General features: G+C 42.8%; 1 pseudogene; it reads right to left on the bottom strand.

Annotated features, from left to right (window-relative positions):
- Positions 1-4,584: 4,584 nt before the first annotated feature.
- On the bottom strand, positions 4,585-5,453 carry LOC150066768 (olfactory receptor 11A1-like; annotated as a pseudogene).
- Between the last annotated feature and the right edge of the window lie 10,060 nt (positions 5,454-15,513).

Below are 15,513 nucleotides of genomic sequence, written 5' to 3'. Positions count from 1 at the left end.
TGAGCACTGTCCTTGAGTTTTCTCAAGGCTAGAGCTCTATCACTTGAGTCACAGCACCACTTGGGGTCTTTTGTATATGTGGTACTGAGGAATGGAACCCCGGTCTTCATACATGCTAGACAAGCACTCTACCACTAGGCCAAAATTCCTGGTCCGTCACTGACTTTTTAGCTACAGTAAAGTGCTGGATACAAAGGTGAAGCTCGGTTTAATAGTCAAGTCTAATGTGATCTGTGGAAGAGCTGGCCATCAGCCCTTTGGGCCAGTTTGGAGCAGGGCAGGTGGCAGCAGTGACTATTTATGACCACAAGAGGGAACTAGAGAGATAGTACACTCATTTTCTCCACTGAGAATCTGATCTCCAAGGTTAGTCAGGCTGCCTTAATTCAAGAAGAAAGTAAGGAAAATGAGCAAAAGGCAGGAGTTCAGGAGTTCAGTGTAAAGGAGGGAAAAAAATCTAGTGTGGATACTGTATGATACAAAAATGGAGGTTTTCCTATCCATCTCTGTTGGGTCCCAGTAACTTACTGAGAGAGGAAAAGTGACAAAATGGAAGCACTGCCTTTATATACTTTCTTCCTATAAGCCTATTTTAGGGCAAAACAATTTTTGACTGTCATGGGGCTTGAACTCAGGTCCCGAGTACTGTTCCTGAGCTATTTCACTCAAGGCTAGTGGTCTGCCATTTTGAGTCACAGTGCCACTTCTAGTTTTCTAGTGGTTAATTTGAAATGATAAGAGTCTTACAGCCTTTCCTGGACAGGCTGGTTTATGAACCACTATCCTTAGATCTCAGCCTCCTGAGTAGCTCAGATAGCCACCAGTACCCGGCTAAAACAAATTGTTAAAAAAAAAATCTTGTATCAGAGTTAACTTTTTTTTTTTTTTGGTGCGTCATGGGGTTTGAACTTGGCCTGGGTGCTGTCCCTGAGCTCTTCAGCTCAAGGCTACTTGCCCTACCCTTGAGCCAATCCCCACTTCCTGTTTTGTAGTGTTTAATTGGAGATAAGAGTCTCTGGTCCTTTTGTGTCTGGGCTGGCTTTGAACCTTGATCCTCAAATCTCAGCCTCCTTAGTAGCTAAGATTACAGGTGTAAGCCACTATGCCTGGCTCTAAAACTACTTTTATTCTACCTTTATTCATTATCATCTTCTTCCTCACCCTTTTCTTTGTTTTGCATTAGCTTTTTTTTTTTTTCAGCTTCAGTGTTGCTTTCTTATCTGTGTGTGTGTGTGTGTGCACGAACGTGTGCACTCGCGCTCGTGCCTGTGTTTCAGTACTGGGGTTTGAATCCAGAGCTTGGGCATTGTTCTTTAGTTGTTTTTCTTTTTCAAGACTGGCACTCTAGTGTGTGTGTGTGCGTGCACGCATATGCACGTGCACTCGTGCCTGTGTTTCAGTACTGGGGTTTGAATCCAGAGCTTGGGCATTGTTCTTTAGTTGTTGTGTTTTTTTTTTTTTCAAGACTGGCACGCTACTATTTGAAGCACAACTCCATTCTGGCATTTTGCTGGCCAGATAAGGCAAAGCCTTGATGTGCTCTTAAGATATTGGCATATCCTTCAGATACATAACCCTTTTGGAGATAATCTGTTAGGAACAATGACATTCTGTCATGGTGAGTCTTCTTGAAGATACTATAGAGGTTTGTGAGGGGCAAAGTACTGATATTTGAACTCAGGGGCCAACACTTGGTATGGCAGGGCTATACCACGACTCAAGCTGGCAGTGGGATGACCATGTGAGACATTTTACTATAGAACCCTCAGCCATCCTGGGAAGGCCACACAGCCAGGATTGAGCCTGTCTTGATCATGGATGTTTTGCTGTCTTTTAGTCATTTGGGTTCCCTTCTTTCCTGGGAGTATGGTTTATTTTGGACAAGAGTTTCCATACTTATTCAGTACAAGAACTCGATGGAGCTGAGCTAGGTAAAAAGGATTCACATGAAATCCCCAGGGGGTGAGGAAAAGGAAGTCAAGGTTGGGAAAGATTGCTGGTGGTGTTTAGATGTAGGTCAAAGATGTGCCTGTACCTCCTCTTTCCTGGGGCTGTGTCAAAATGTCAAAGTCCTCTTCCTTGTTGATTCCCTTCATGTATTAAAACACTTTCTCTTCCCCTCCCACTTTCAGTTCAAGTTTCCCTGTTACAAGCAAGAGAAATCTCTCTGCTGCTCATTACCCAACCATAGTGCAGAATATGTGCTGTCCTTGGTGCTGAAATCTATCCAGAAAATTGCCAGGATGCAATTATTGATCAGTTGCCCTCCTCTGGCTTTCTACGTCTTCATCTCTTTTGCTCCTTTATTCTCTACAAGTCTCTATACACTTGTGAAAATGGTTTCTGGAAAATGAGCTCACTGTTTTCTCTTCCTCTCCTAAAATAGGCAGCTGCCTCCATATGATTCTATATATTCAAATCCCAGGAAAATGACAGATCACTGCCACTGACCTCAAACTGCCTATTGCTGCAGTTGTAAAGTTATTAAAGACAATAGTAAATGATGTCTGGCTACTGTTAGCTTTGGTACCCCTCTCCATAGAGACTCAATATTCTATGTTTTCAATAAACTTGCTGCTTCACTATTAAATAAAAATGACCTGAATTTTATCTTTTCCTTTTTTTCCTCTTCTTTTTTTTGACCAGGAATGGCAACACTGTGAAAAGAACAAAATATAGACTCTGTGTGTGTGTGTGTGTGTGTGTGTGTGTGTGTGTGTGTGTGGTGTGTTGCTGCTGGTGATTGAACTCAGGGCCGGGACACTGTCCCTGAGATTTCTTGCTCAAGGCTAGTGGTTAATCACTTGGGCCACAGGTCCATTTCCAGCTGTTTTTTTTCCTTTGTAATTTATTGGGATCTCATTGATTTTTCTACTCAACCTGGCTTTGACCCATGTTCCTCAGATCTCAGCTTTTTGACTAGCTAAGATTACAGGTGTGAGCCACTGGTGGTCAGCTCTTTTTTTAATTTTTCAGGTTTTAAAACTTTATTTGCATATTAAAAATTGAACTCTGACTAAACTAAACTGCATTTTACAGCCTGCAAGATAATTGTGTCAGCGTGGACATTACTATAGATTTCTCCTCCTTTCACTCAGCTTTCTTCATCATCATCCAAATTCTTTTCCTTCTTCTAAAGCTGGACAGGAGAGGCAGACATGGCCTTGGACTCCATTGTTGTCAACAGTTCTCAATTCTTTGATGTGAAAGGGGAAGTACAGTCATTTAAACTTGATCCAACCTCTTTGCATCTTACAAAGTTAGACAGCTGAAAGAAGTGAAATAAAGAATGCAATTCTGTGGCATATACATTGCATATTGGTGGTGTATACCTCATTAGGATTTTGCTGGCTTGTGTCTCATGTTCAATCATTTCTTTTGAAGGCAGAGGAATATTTTGGCCAGTTCTGGGGCTTGAACTCAGAGCCTGAGCACTGTCGTTGGTTTTTCTCAAGGCTAGAGTTCTACCACTTGAGCCACAGCACCACTTTTTGGCTTTTTCTATGTATGTGGTATGGAGGAATCAAACCCAGGTCTTCTGAGCATGCTAGGCAAGCACACTACCACTAGGCAAAACTCCTAGCCAATACAGTGTTTTTTTTTTTTCCAATTTTCTTGCATTTCTACCTTCTTCAGTTTCAACTTATCGAATTTCTTGATCTCAGCCATATTGGGTTTGTCAGACATGGTCATAGAGCGAAGTGAAGTACATTGACAAAAAGAGACCACTCTGTGCAGTGGCCACCACTAACTGTCCGACTTTATTTTAAAATTTGATGATGATGATGATTATGATTTTAGTTGTGGAGCTTGAACTCAGGGCCTAGGCTCTTCCACGCAAGACTACCACTCTACTACTTTGAGCCACAGTGCCACTTCCAGATTTCTAGTGGTTAATTGGAGATAAGAGTCTCATGGACTTCAGTGCCTGGGCTGGCTTTGAATGGCCATCCTCAGATCTCAGCCTCCTGTGTAGCTAGGATTACAGGCATACACCACGGCACTAGATTTTTTTTGGTGGTGGGGGGGCTTAAACTCTGGGCCTGGGCACTGTTACTGAGCTCTTCAGCTTAAGGCTACCACCCTACCCTTGAGCCACAGCCCCACTTCAGGTTTTCTAGTTATTAATTGGAGATAAGAGTCTCACGGCTTTGTATTACCCATGCTGACTTTGAACCAAGATCCTCAGATCTCAGCCTCCTGAGTAGCTAGGATTACAGGTGTAAGCCACCGTGCCAGCTAGACCTTTTTGTTTGTTTTTGAGTCACAGCTTCTGCTTTTATTGGTCAGTTGGATTTTCCTGCCGGACTTTGAACTTCAATCTTCAGATCTCAGCCTTCTGAGTAGTTAGGATTGCAGGCATGAGCCACTGGTGCCTGGCTATTAATTAATTAATACTTGATCATGGATATTTGTAGGCTGTTTCCAGTTGAGGCCCTGACATAGGCTTGTGATTTGATCTTTACCCCATTACGATGGAAACACAGAAGTGACCCTTCAGTCTTCCTCACAGAGTTTCAAAGGCCATTTTCAGCCGACTTTGAGGAGATTAGGCTGTGAGGGCAGAAGCTAGAAGGCATGTGGTCACCTTCTGTGGCTATGTCCTACCATGAGCTGCCCCCAAAGTCTGTGCAGAGCCCCCCTTACTTCTCGGTTCTTGAGGCTGTAGATGGTGGAGTTGGCTATGGGGATGATAGCTGTGTGGAGGACAGAGAAGGCCTTTCAGAGTAAGGGAGCATGTGGTTTTTGAGGGCCATATCGACCACGATAAGAGCGCCTAGAACACCCCAACCACGCTGAGGTGTGAGGAGCAGGGGGAGAAGGCTTTCTGTCCCTCATGGACTGAAGGTATGTGTAACACATCCTCCAGGATGAAGCCATAGGAGGTGACAATCAACAGGAAGCCGGAGATGCTGACCTTGGCTTCCCACAAGACCTCTACCTCCCCACAGAACAGCCCCGAAACTGGAGTGAAGTCACAGAAAGAATGGTCCATCTCCCTGCCACCAGGACAAAGTGACAGAGAAAGCGGCCAGGGCCAGCACGAAGGTGGAGAAGAGGAAACCACTGAGCCAAGCACTGGTGGCCAAGCAGGTACAAAGCCAGGGAGGGGCTCATGAGGACAGAGTAGTGAAGTGGATGACAGATGGCCAAGTAATGATCGTAAGACATGGCGGGGAGTAGGAGGCAAACATGTAGAACTGGACCAGGCAGTTGACCAGGGAGATGATGTCCCCTCCAACCCCCGCCAGAAAACTCCTTAAGAGCCGAGGCACACTGTTGGAGGTATGGACAATCTCCAGCAGGGAGAAGGGGCCACTGACTGTCACCACATAGACAGGCAGGAAGAGAGTGAAAGTGGGGGAGCCCAGGGATGGCAGCTCCCCAGATCCCGCTAGGATCATCAACCAGGTGCTCTGGTTCTCATCAGCACCACTGGGCTGTTTCCTCATCTGGAGCTGAGGCCAAGGGAAAGAGACAAAGGTAACTAATATGGAGTAATATTCTCCTCTTCTCTCCTGTGTCAGCATGGGAGATGCCTTCATTTATGTTCACAGCCTTAGCATACTCCCTCTTTCTGTCTCTCCAATTTTATTTTGTGTTGGTACTAAACATTGAACTCAGGGCTTTGAAGTCTTACCTAGTTGTTGTTATTATTATTATTGTTGTTGTTGTTTTACTAGCAAGGCTGGTGCTCTCTACTACTTGAGCTACAACTCCACTTCTAGCTTTTTGATGGTGAACTGGAGATGAGCGTATCACGCACTTTTCTGGCGAGGCTGGCTTTGAACAGGGATCTTCAGATCGCAATCTCCTGAGTGGTTTGGAGTGCAGGTGTGAGCCACTGGCACCTGGCTTCTCAGATTTGTTTACTGAACAGAAAGGGAGTTTAAGTAATTATTCAAAGTCATTAGGGTAAAGTAATTAAAAACTCAAGTGGGACCTTGGCATGGTGGCCTATAATTATAGCTACTCAGGAGGCTGACATCTGATGATCATGGTTCAAAGCCAGCCCAGGCATTTAAAGTCTGTGAGACTCATCTCCAACTAACCACTAGAAAAGGGGAAGTGGGGCTGTGGCTCAAGGAGTAGGGCAGTAACCTTGAGTTGAGGAGCTCAGGGACAGTGCCCAGGCCCAAAGTTCAAGCCTCATGAATAACCAAAACAAAACAAAACACAAAACCAAAACCAAAAACGAGAAAACCTCAAGTGGGCTTGACTCCAAAGCTTCCATATAATATACAATACACAGACCCACAGTGTGGTCTCACATTCTTCCCTCGGTGATAGAAATAGAAGAAGAGATCATGGACACTCTTCCCAATGGCAGGAAACTATTTCCAAGGGGACCTGGCTAGGTACAATAGAAGATATTTCTCCAAGGGTGGGGGAAGATCTCAGGCCTCCTCTGAGATGAAGTCTGTAGGCATGACCATCCTAGAGGCAGCCAGATATTCTTTCTTTTTAGTTTTTTTTTTTTGTGGGTCATGGGGTCCTACCCCTTGAGCCACAGCCCAACTTCCCATTTTTTAATGATTAACTAGAGGTAAGAGTCTCTTATTCTTTAGTGCCTTGGCTGGCTTTAAACCACAGTTCTCAGATCTCAGCTTCCTGGGTAGCTAGGATTACAGGCATAAGCCACCTCGCCTGGCTTATATTTTCCCCTTCTACAAAAATCAGATTCAGGAATTCAGATAACTCATCTATATCATCTACTTTTGGAGAGAGGCAGTAGAAACAAATTTGAATTAGCCCATCTTCTAATGCCCTGGGAAGCCATTTTTTTTCTCCTTGGACAAATAGATTGATGACTCTTGCTAAATCTATTTCCAAACATTTTCCAGTCTCTGGTCAGTTTGTCAGGAGCTAAGGATTTTTTTTCTCTTGGTTCTATCATCCTGTCTTTCTCATACGGGTCAAATGTTTGGTTTAGCTCAATGATCATAGGGTCTTCAGAAATTTCTACTATCAAATTGCCATGAAAAATTGTAATACATGACAATGAATGCTTGGGCCAGAGAGAGCCATTTGATTTATTTTGTTGTTTTCAGTTGTACAAAGATGTTCTATGTCAGCATACAATGTACCTTGATTAGAGTCACTCTCTTCATCACTCTTCCTCGTCCCCCCTCTCCTTCTCCTACCACCCTCTTTCCCAAACAAGAGGCTTTCAGACGACCACTAAAAAGAGAAAGAATCTTCCAGTTCTTCCCTAATAGAGGAAATACTGTAATATCGCTCATTAGATCTTGAGATGGAACTGTGTTTAACAATAGAAAGCTGGGTGCTGGTGCCTCACACCTGTAATCCTAACAACTCAGGTGGCTGAGATCTGAGGATTGTGATGCAAAGCCATCCCAAGTAGGAAAGTCCACAAAACTCTTATCTCTAATTAACTAGCAGGAAATAGAAAGTGGTGCTGTGGCTCAAAGTGACAGATCACTAGCCTTGAATGAACAAGTTCAGGGACAGTGCCTGGTCTATTTGAAGGTCAGCTAACTTCAAAATAATAGGGGTAGCTAGTAAAATGCAGATCCATGATAAATGTGAAGAAGGAAATCATGTTGCAAAAATATGGTACCAATTGGAAATATGGTACCTGTTGCAGAAATATGATCCCAGAAATATGGGACAAGTTGGATTTGTAGGCTGGGTTTTCTTAGTAATGCACTAGATGGGCTCTTCCTGGGAGAATTGGACTAGTGTCTTTCCTTGGCAGAAGACAGGTAGATTGGAGAGCCCCAGTGAGGAAACAAGACCTATAAGGAAGCAATCGACATATTTTCTTCAAGGAAGGAGCTGAAAATAAGATTTGATTTGTGTAAAGAGCCTAGGGGGTTTACCAGCTGAAAGAGAAGTCTCTTCTTTTCTTTTCTTTTTGCCAGTCCTGGGGTTTGAATGCTTGGCATGGGTGCTAACCCTGAACTTCTTTTGCTCCAGGCTGCTTTAAACCACAGGGCCACTTTTGGCTTTTTCTTTGGTAGTGCTCTAGCCTTGAGAAAAAAAATCTCAGATGGTACCCAGGCCCTAAGTTCAAGTCCTAGCACTGGTATGCACTGGCATGCACACTCACCCCCCCCTCCACACACAAAGAGACATCACATTGAAGCTTCACCAAAGTGTGAGAATTGTCAGTCTGAACAACCAATGTTCACCAATTCCAGCACAGAGAGATCAAGAGCATTGTCTGAGCCAGGCATTGGTGGCTCACCACTGTGATCCTAGCTACTCAGGAGGCTGAGATTGGAGGATGGCAGTTCAAAGTCTGAGAGACTCTTTTCTCCAGTTAACCACTAGAAAACTGGAAGCGGTGCTGTGGCTCAAAGTGGTAGAGCAATAGCCTTGAGCTAAAGAGCTCAGGGATAGCACCCAAGTCCAGAGTTTAAGCCCCATGACCAAAAAAAAAAAAAAAAAAAACAAAAAACATTGTTTGAGGATCACACAGTAAAATTTTGACTTCCCTGGGCCAGGAGTTTGGCCTAGTGGTAGAGTGCTTGCCTAGCATGCATGCCTTCCCATCTGACATTTTGGTTTGAGTTCTGCCTTTATTTAATAGACAAGGATAAATAGAAGCTATTAATACATTAAATACAATTAAGATAGTCTATAGAAACTATATCTGTATACTTGGTAGGTACCTCCTGATTATAAGTATTGTAGAATAGATGCAAAGGTGTGAAGACTTATGTAAGGCATATCCTAATTAAAACAGCTATATTATTTTTAGAAGGTTTTCTTCCAGTATTGCATAGGCATGCTTTCCACAAAGGTGTAATAAAAGAAAAGTTGTTGAGGTGAGATCTCTCATCTTGCCTAGACACATTTTCCAGATCTGGGATCCAGAAACGGGGAAAAAAGGTCTGGTTATCATTCTTTCGAAAAGACAGAGATCAGAGTTCATTAAGGCATAGACTGCTTGAATTTTTTTTTGCCAGTCCTGGGCTTGAGCTCAGGGCCTGAGCGCTGTCTTTGGACTTTCTCAAGGCTAGAGTTCTACCACTTGAGCCTCAACACCACTTCCGGCTGTATGTTGTACCAAGGAATCGAACCCGGGTCTTTGTGCATGCTAGGCAAGCACTTTAACCACAAGGCCAAACTCCTGGCCCTGCTTGAATTTTTTTAAACAGGTTTGATTCACTTTATTATTCTTATATAATAATTCTCTATTGAGCTGGGCATGGTGGCTCATGTCTATAAGCTTAACTACTCAGGAGACTGAGATCTGAGGATCATGGTTCAAAGCCAACCTGGGGAGTTGAGACTCTCATCTCCAATTAACCAGTAGAAAGCCAGAAGTGGTGCTTGGCTCAAGGGGTAGGGTGGTAGCCTTGAGCTGAAGAGCTCAGGGACAGTGCCCAGGCCCAGAGTTCAAGCCCCACAACTGACATATATATGTATATTTTCTCTATTGAGTGCTTGCTTCATATTCTCTATTGAGTGCTTGCCTCGCATGCACAAAGACCCAAGTTTGATTCCTTGTACCACATACATAGAAAAAGCCTGAAGTGGTGCTGTGGCTCAGTGGTAGAGAGCAAGCCATGAGAAAGCCCAAGGACAATGCCCAGGATCTGAGTTCAAGCCCCAAAACTGGAAAAAAAATTCTCTATTGAGGTCAGGAGTTTGGCCTAGTGGTAGAGTGCTTGCCTAGCATGCACAAAGCCCTGGGTTGGATTCCTCGGTACCAAATACACAGAAAAAGGCATACATAAATAGTGTTGTGGCTAAAGTGGTAGAGTGCTAGCCTTGAGAAAGCCCAAGGACAGTACCCAGGCCCCGAGTTCAAGCTCCAATACTGGCAAAGAAAATAACACCAACAACAACTATATTGTAGCCACAGCAAGAGCCTGGGTGCAGGTTTTCAGAAGATGGTCAGTGAGTTCCTTCTAAGAAGACTGGGTGAACACTATCTTTTTCCAGGGATCAAGATTCAGGAGTCAGGTGGCTTTGGTGAAGATGCTCCAGGTAAGCAGTAGAGCCCCTGGCTGAGGTGTGAAGCCATTAATACCAGCAAACACCTTGGGCACAGGAGTTGACACACTCATAGTGCCTGTGCGGCAGAGGTGAGGCACACTGGCACACAGTGGCCTGGCACCTTGCACAGGACACTGTGGGCTTGCCAATCTTGTTCTCCTGGTAGCTTCTCCACACAGGGACAATGGAGAGCTTGGCCAAGATGGTGGCACCTTGGATGGCACTGGCAACCTCCTTGTAGCACCTAAAACCCAGGCTGATAATGGCCATTGTAGTTGCCAGTGGCTACAAATGCCTTGAACCTGCCACTGGCCAGCTGGGCCATGATCATCAACACCTCAGCTTCAGGGACGCCCCAGGAAGTTAATCATCTCAGACTCCTTCATGGGCAAGGAGAAAAGATAGATCTCCTCCAAAGACTTTATCTTCATGTCCTTAACCAGCTGGTCCAGTTTGGTGACGGGGATCCATTCCTTGTCTTCAGCCTTGCCTCCACAAACCCTGCATCTGCCACCTTGGCCTTTACCATGGCAGCAATCTCCAGCCCAGAGCCTCCCCCAAGGCCTCCCATTCCCAGGTCCCTCCAGGCATCATCCACCACTTGGGAATTTTCTCAGAGAAGATTGTTTGAATTGGTAGGGCAGAAGAGAAGGGAAGCGTGGAGAAAGACGATTCTAGAAATCTATATAAGGATGCCCATGAGTCCTGACTGAATATTCCCAGGAGCAGTGAGTTAAGTAATTACTAGGCCTCATACAGAGTAGAGATATTTGAGTTCCAGCTACCCAGAGTGGAGATAGATCACCCAAAACCTGAACTATTCACAAATATCTAAGAAAGACCACACTTTAGGAATACGTGTAATTGATAATAAACAATCAGCTCAAGAATAAAGGTGGATCTAGATACTTTCTAATAGAGCTTCTAAAAACAGGCTTAGAAAGAATAAGCTGAATCTCAAGTATATTAATGCTATACTAGTTCAAAACCAAACTTCTCAAAGGAAAATAACAGAATCCAAACAACAGAACATCTATCATACTTGGAAAGCATGAAAACCATTAGTAGAAATGTGAGAAAAGCAAATGAATATACTTACTATCTAGAGAAATACAAAATAAAGGTCACAGCAAGATGATACAAGAGGAAACCCCAGATTCCTTTTCTTCATGGAGCCACAGATTTAATACCATATCCACTTTGAAAGATATAGAACCACGTTAGGTGTTTATTTTACACAGAGGTAGCGTGAAATCAACCTCATTAAAGCCAATAAGGAAAATTAGCAGCATTCATGCCAACTTGTAACTTCTTTCCAGGAAGGGGAGGGAATGAAATTAACATATAGATTTTTTTTTTAAATTGTATTTTGTTTGTCTTTTCTTTTTTGGTACTGGAGATTGAACCTGGGATGTTGTACTTTCTAGGCAAGAGCTTTGCCACTGAGTTACATTCATCCCTTTTTATTTATTTATTTTGGTGTGGTACTCAGGATCTACTTGCTGTATTGCTTGAATCTAAGGGCTGACAGGTGTAGGCTGCAGGTGATTACGAACAAGTGGAAAACAACGTGGCTTGGTCCAGATCAGGTTTGTAGTACCACAGGCTGACACTTGGTGGAACTCTAGTACCATTGTTGTCTACAGCATCAGAGACTGCAATATCAGAGAAATACAGGGAAGAGCTCTTGAGCTAGCAAGAGCTGGTCTTTATTGAGAGACTGCATGTACAACTAGCCAAGATAAATTCAGAGAGGGATTGAAATCATTCTGGATTCTTTATTGGGGCTGTATGGAGAAATCCTCTCAGTATGAAACCTGCCACAAAATATTACGAGTGATCACTGGTTTTCAAATGCTGAACTGCAAGCATAAAATACCATACAAAGAAACAGCAAAACAGAACCTATTCAAAACAGCAAACAAAATCCCCAGAAACTAACCATGAAGAAGGAGGAAAATATTCGTGCATGTGAAATAGACAATTGAGTGTAAAATGTTAATCTACTATATAATGAAAAGTTATAATTTGAACCCCTCTGCCAACACTAATACCAATAAATAGAATTCAGTCAGACCTTCAGAAAATCAATTCTGGACAGAGACAGTTTCTATTCCTACAGGTATCCATTGTCCCTTTAAAAATTGTCTTTTGTTGTGTCAGTCTTGGGGATTGAACTCAGGACCTGGGCTCTCCCTGAGAGACCAAGACTAGTGCTCTAGCACTCAAGACTAGCTAGTACTCTACTACTTGAGCCACAGTACCACTTCTAGTTTTTGAGTGGTTAATTGGAGATGAAAGTTTCACAGGGACTTTTCTGCCTGGGCTGTCTTTGAACCACTGTCTTCAGATCTCAGCCTCCTGAGTAGCTAGAATTACAGATGTGAGCCATTGGCACCCGGCCCCTTTCCATTTGTAAAAATTTATTTTTTTATTATCTTTAAATGGTTGTACAAAGGGGATCTAGTTCAACACATCAATTTATGAGTACAATGCATCCTGGTCTGTGTCATTCTTCCATCACTCTCCCTTCCAATCTCTGTCACGCATCCCCTCAAGTTTCTAGTTCTACTTTTCATAGCTATACACTGAATGTTATGAGTGTATTCACCCACCATTCCTCTTTCCATTAATCTCCCTCCCAGGAACCCCTACCCCCTCCTCAGATAAAACATGTTTCAGGGCCTGGAGTTTGGCCTAGTGGTTAAAAGTGCTTGCCTAGCATGCACGAAGACCCGGGTTCAATTCCTTGGTACCACATATATAGAAAAAGCCTGAAGTGGTGCTGAGGCTCAAGTGGTAGAGCTCTAGCCTTGAGAAAATCCAAGGACAGTGCTCAGGCCCTAAGCTCAAGCCCAGGACTGGCAAAAAACAAAACAAAACAAAACAAAACAAAACAAAAAACATGTTTCAGCTTCCTGGTATTCACTTTAATAAACTACCTGTTAATGATTTACAGGAATTACAGCAAAGGAATCTATTTACTGTATATACTATACTTTAGTCCATTTGAATATGCACATTACCCTATATGTTTTTATATATTAAATGTTTTATTATTTTATAATCTATTATATAGTATATAAGATTGCATTATATATTATTTTATATTTATATTAAAATATGTTTATATTTTTGATCTAACTTCTATACTTGAGAGGAAGCATGTATCCTTTATCTCTCTGAGCCTGATTTACTTTTCTCAGCATAATTTTTCCAGGTCCATCCATTTGTCTGCAAATGATACAGTGTTATTTTCCCTGATGGAGGGATAAAATCCTATTATATGTGTTTACACATAGATTGCATTTTCTTGATCTGTTTGTGTGTTGTAGGGCACCCGCACCATTTTCTTTCTTCTCAGTCGTGGGGCTTAAACTCTGGGCCTGGGTGTTGTCCCTATCAGCACCATTTTCATAAGCTGCCTATGGAGACTTTTGTGGCAGTGAATGTGGGTGTACAAAAGTCTTCATTGAATAAATGTCCAAGAGTGGCAACGCTGGATCATGGGGTAGTTCCATGTTTAGTTTTATGAGAAGTCACCAAACTGCCTTCCATTGCGATTATACTGCTTTATATTCCTATCCACAGTGTATTAGGGCTCCTTCCCCGGCCCCATATCCCTTGCCAACATTTGTTGTTCATATATGTATATATATATATATATTTTTTTTTTCCTTTTTGCCAGTCCTGGGCTTGAACTCAGGGGCTCAGCAGTATCCTTGGGCTTTCTCAAGGCTAGTGCTCTACCACTTGAGCCACAGCATCACTTGCAGCTTTTTCTATGTATGTGGTACCGAGGAATTGAACCTGGGTCTTTGTGCATGTTAGGCAAGCAGTCTACCACTAGGCCAAACTCTCAACCTCTTTTTTTTTTTTTTTTTTTTGTCAGTCCTGGGCTTGAGCTCAGGGCCTGAGCACTATCCTTGGACTTTCTCAAGGCTAGAACTCTACCACTTGAGCCTCAGCACCACTTCCAGCTTTTTCTATATATGTGGTACCAAGGAATCGAACCCGGGTCTTCGTGCATGCTAGGCAAGCACTTTAACCACTAGGCCAAGTTCCTGGCCCCCTCTGTTTATATTTTTGATTATGGCCATTTTGACTGGAGTAAAATGGAATCTGATGTTTTGATTTGTGTGTGTGTGTTTTTTTTTTAATGGCTAGGGACATTGAGCATTTCTTCATGTACTTATTGGCTATTTGTAGTTTTTCCTCTGAGAGTTGTTTATGTAACTCCTTCATCCATTGGGTTACTGGTTTTTGGGGAGTTTGGTTTGTGGTGACGAGACCCATCTGGCAAGGAAAGTGTGGGCAGATACTTCTCTTCCACTAGCTTTGCTTCCGTATAGTCTTTCCCAACTCTTCCTCCTACAGTACTGTAGCCATTGTTTCTTGTTCTCCTTTGGGCCATCTCCAAGGCTCTATACCTTTCTCCGAATGTTAGCAATTGTTCCAATTAGACACTTTTTAGCCTCTTCTCCAGATGACCCACATACCCCATTTTACAAACATTTCTGTAGAAATAATGGTTCCTCTCACCTGAGGCACATTTATTTTCTCTTTTGGACTTAACCATGAGCCTTGGCCTGTTTGTTGCTTTTTATTGCTTACAGGAAAGGGCAGAGATACAATCAAATTATATGTAAGCATGCTGCCACATGAGGGCATCACTGTCGTTCTTTCTTTCTTTCTTTCTTTCTTTCTTTCTTTCTTTCTTTCTTTTTTTATTGTAATTAGTAAAAGGGTTACATGATTTTTGCCAGGTAGAAGGTGCACTAATTCACATACATTGATACCCTTTCACATGTCTTGGTACCCATTTCCCTCCCCCCCCACACTCCACACCCGTCTTGGTTTTCCCCCCTTCCCTATCAAATTTCAAATAACCAAATACAAATAAATTCAATATATCAGATAACAAAGTGAGATACTATAACAATATGAGATAACCAAGGGACAGCAAAGGAGATGAGAGACGACATAGTCTTTCTTTCTTTCTTTCTTTCTTTCTTTCTTTCTTTCTTTCTTTCTTTCTTTCTTTCCTTCCTTCCTTCCTTTCTCTCTCCCTCTTTTTCTTTCTCCTTTTCTCTCTCTTTCTTTCTCCCTCCCTCCCTCTCTTTCTTTCTTTCTTTCTTTCTTTCTTTTTTTCTTTCTTTCTCTCTCTCTCTCTCTCTCTCTCTCTCTCTCTCTCTCTCTCTCTCTCTCTCTCTCTCTCTCTCTCTCTTCTTTCCTTCTCTTTCTCTCTCTTTTCCTGACCTGGGGCTTGAACTCAGGGCATGCGCAGTGTCCTTGGGTTTTCTCAAGGATAGCTCTTTACTACTTGAGCCACAGTACCACTTCTGGCTTTTTGTATGTATGTGGTACTGAGCAATCAAACCTAGAGCTTTAAGCTTGCTAGGCAAGCACTCTACCACTAGGCCATGCTTCTGCCCCCTTGCCCTATTATTTCTAAGACTCTGGATAATATTACTCCATCACAGATTCTTAGTCCATTGCCCAGGCTAGGAGGTCTTTCATTCAAAACTCCACTATTGGAAA

This window comes from Megascapheus bottae, chromosome 2 (genome assembly GCF_031878675.1).
Source record: "Megascapheus bottae isolate mThoBot1 chromosome 2, mThoBot2.hap1, whole genome shotgun sequence".
NCBI classification, from domain to species: Eukaryota; Metazoa; Chordata; class Mammalia; order Rodentia; family Geomyidae; genus Megascapheus; species Megascapheus bottae.
The sequence above is the reverse complement of the archived record's forward strand: the minus strand, read 5'-3'. Positions and strand labels throughout refer to the sequence as shown.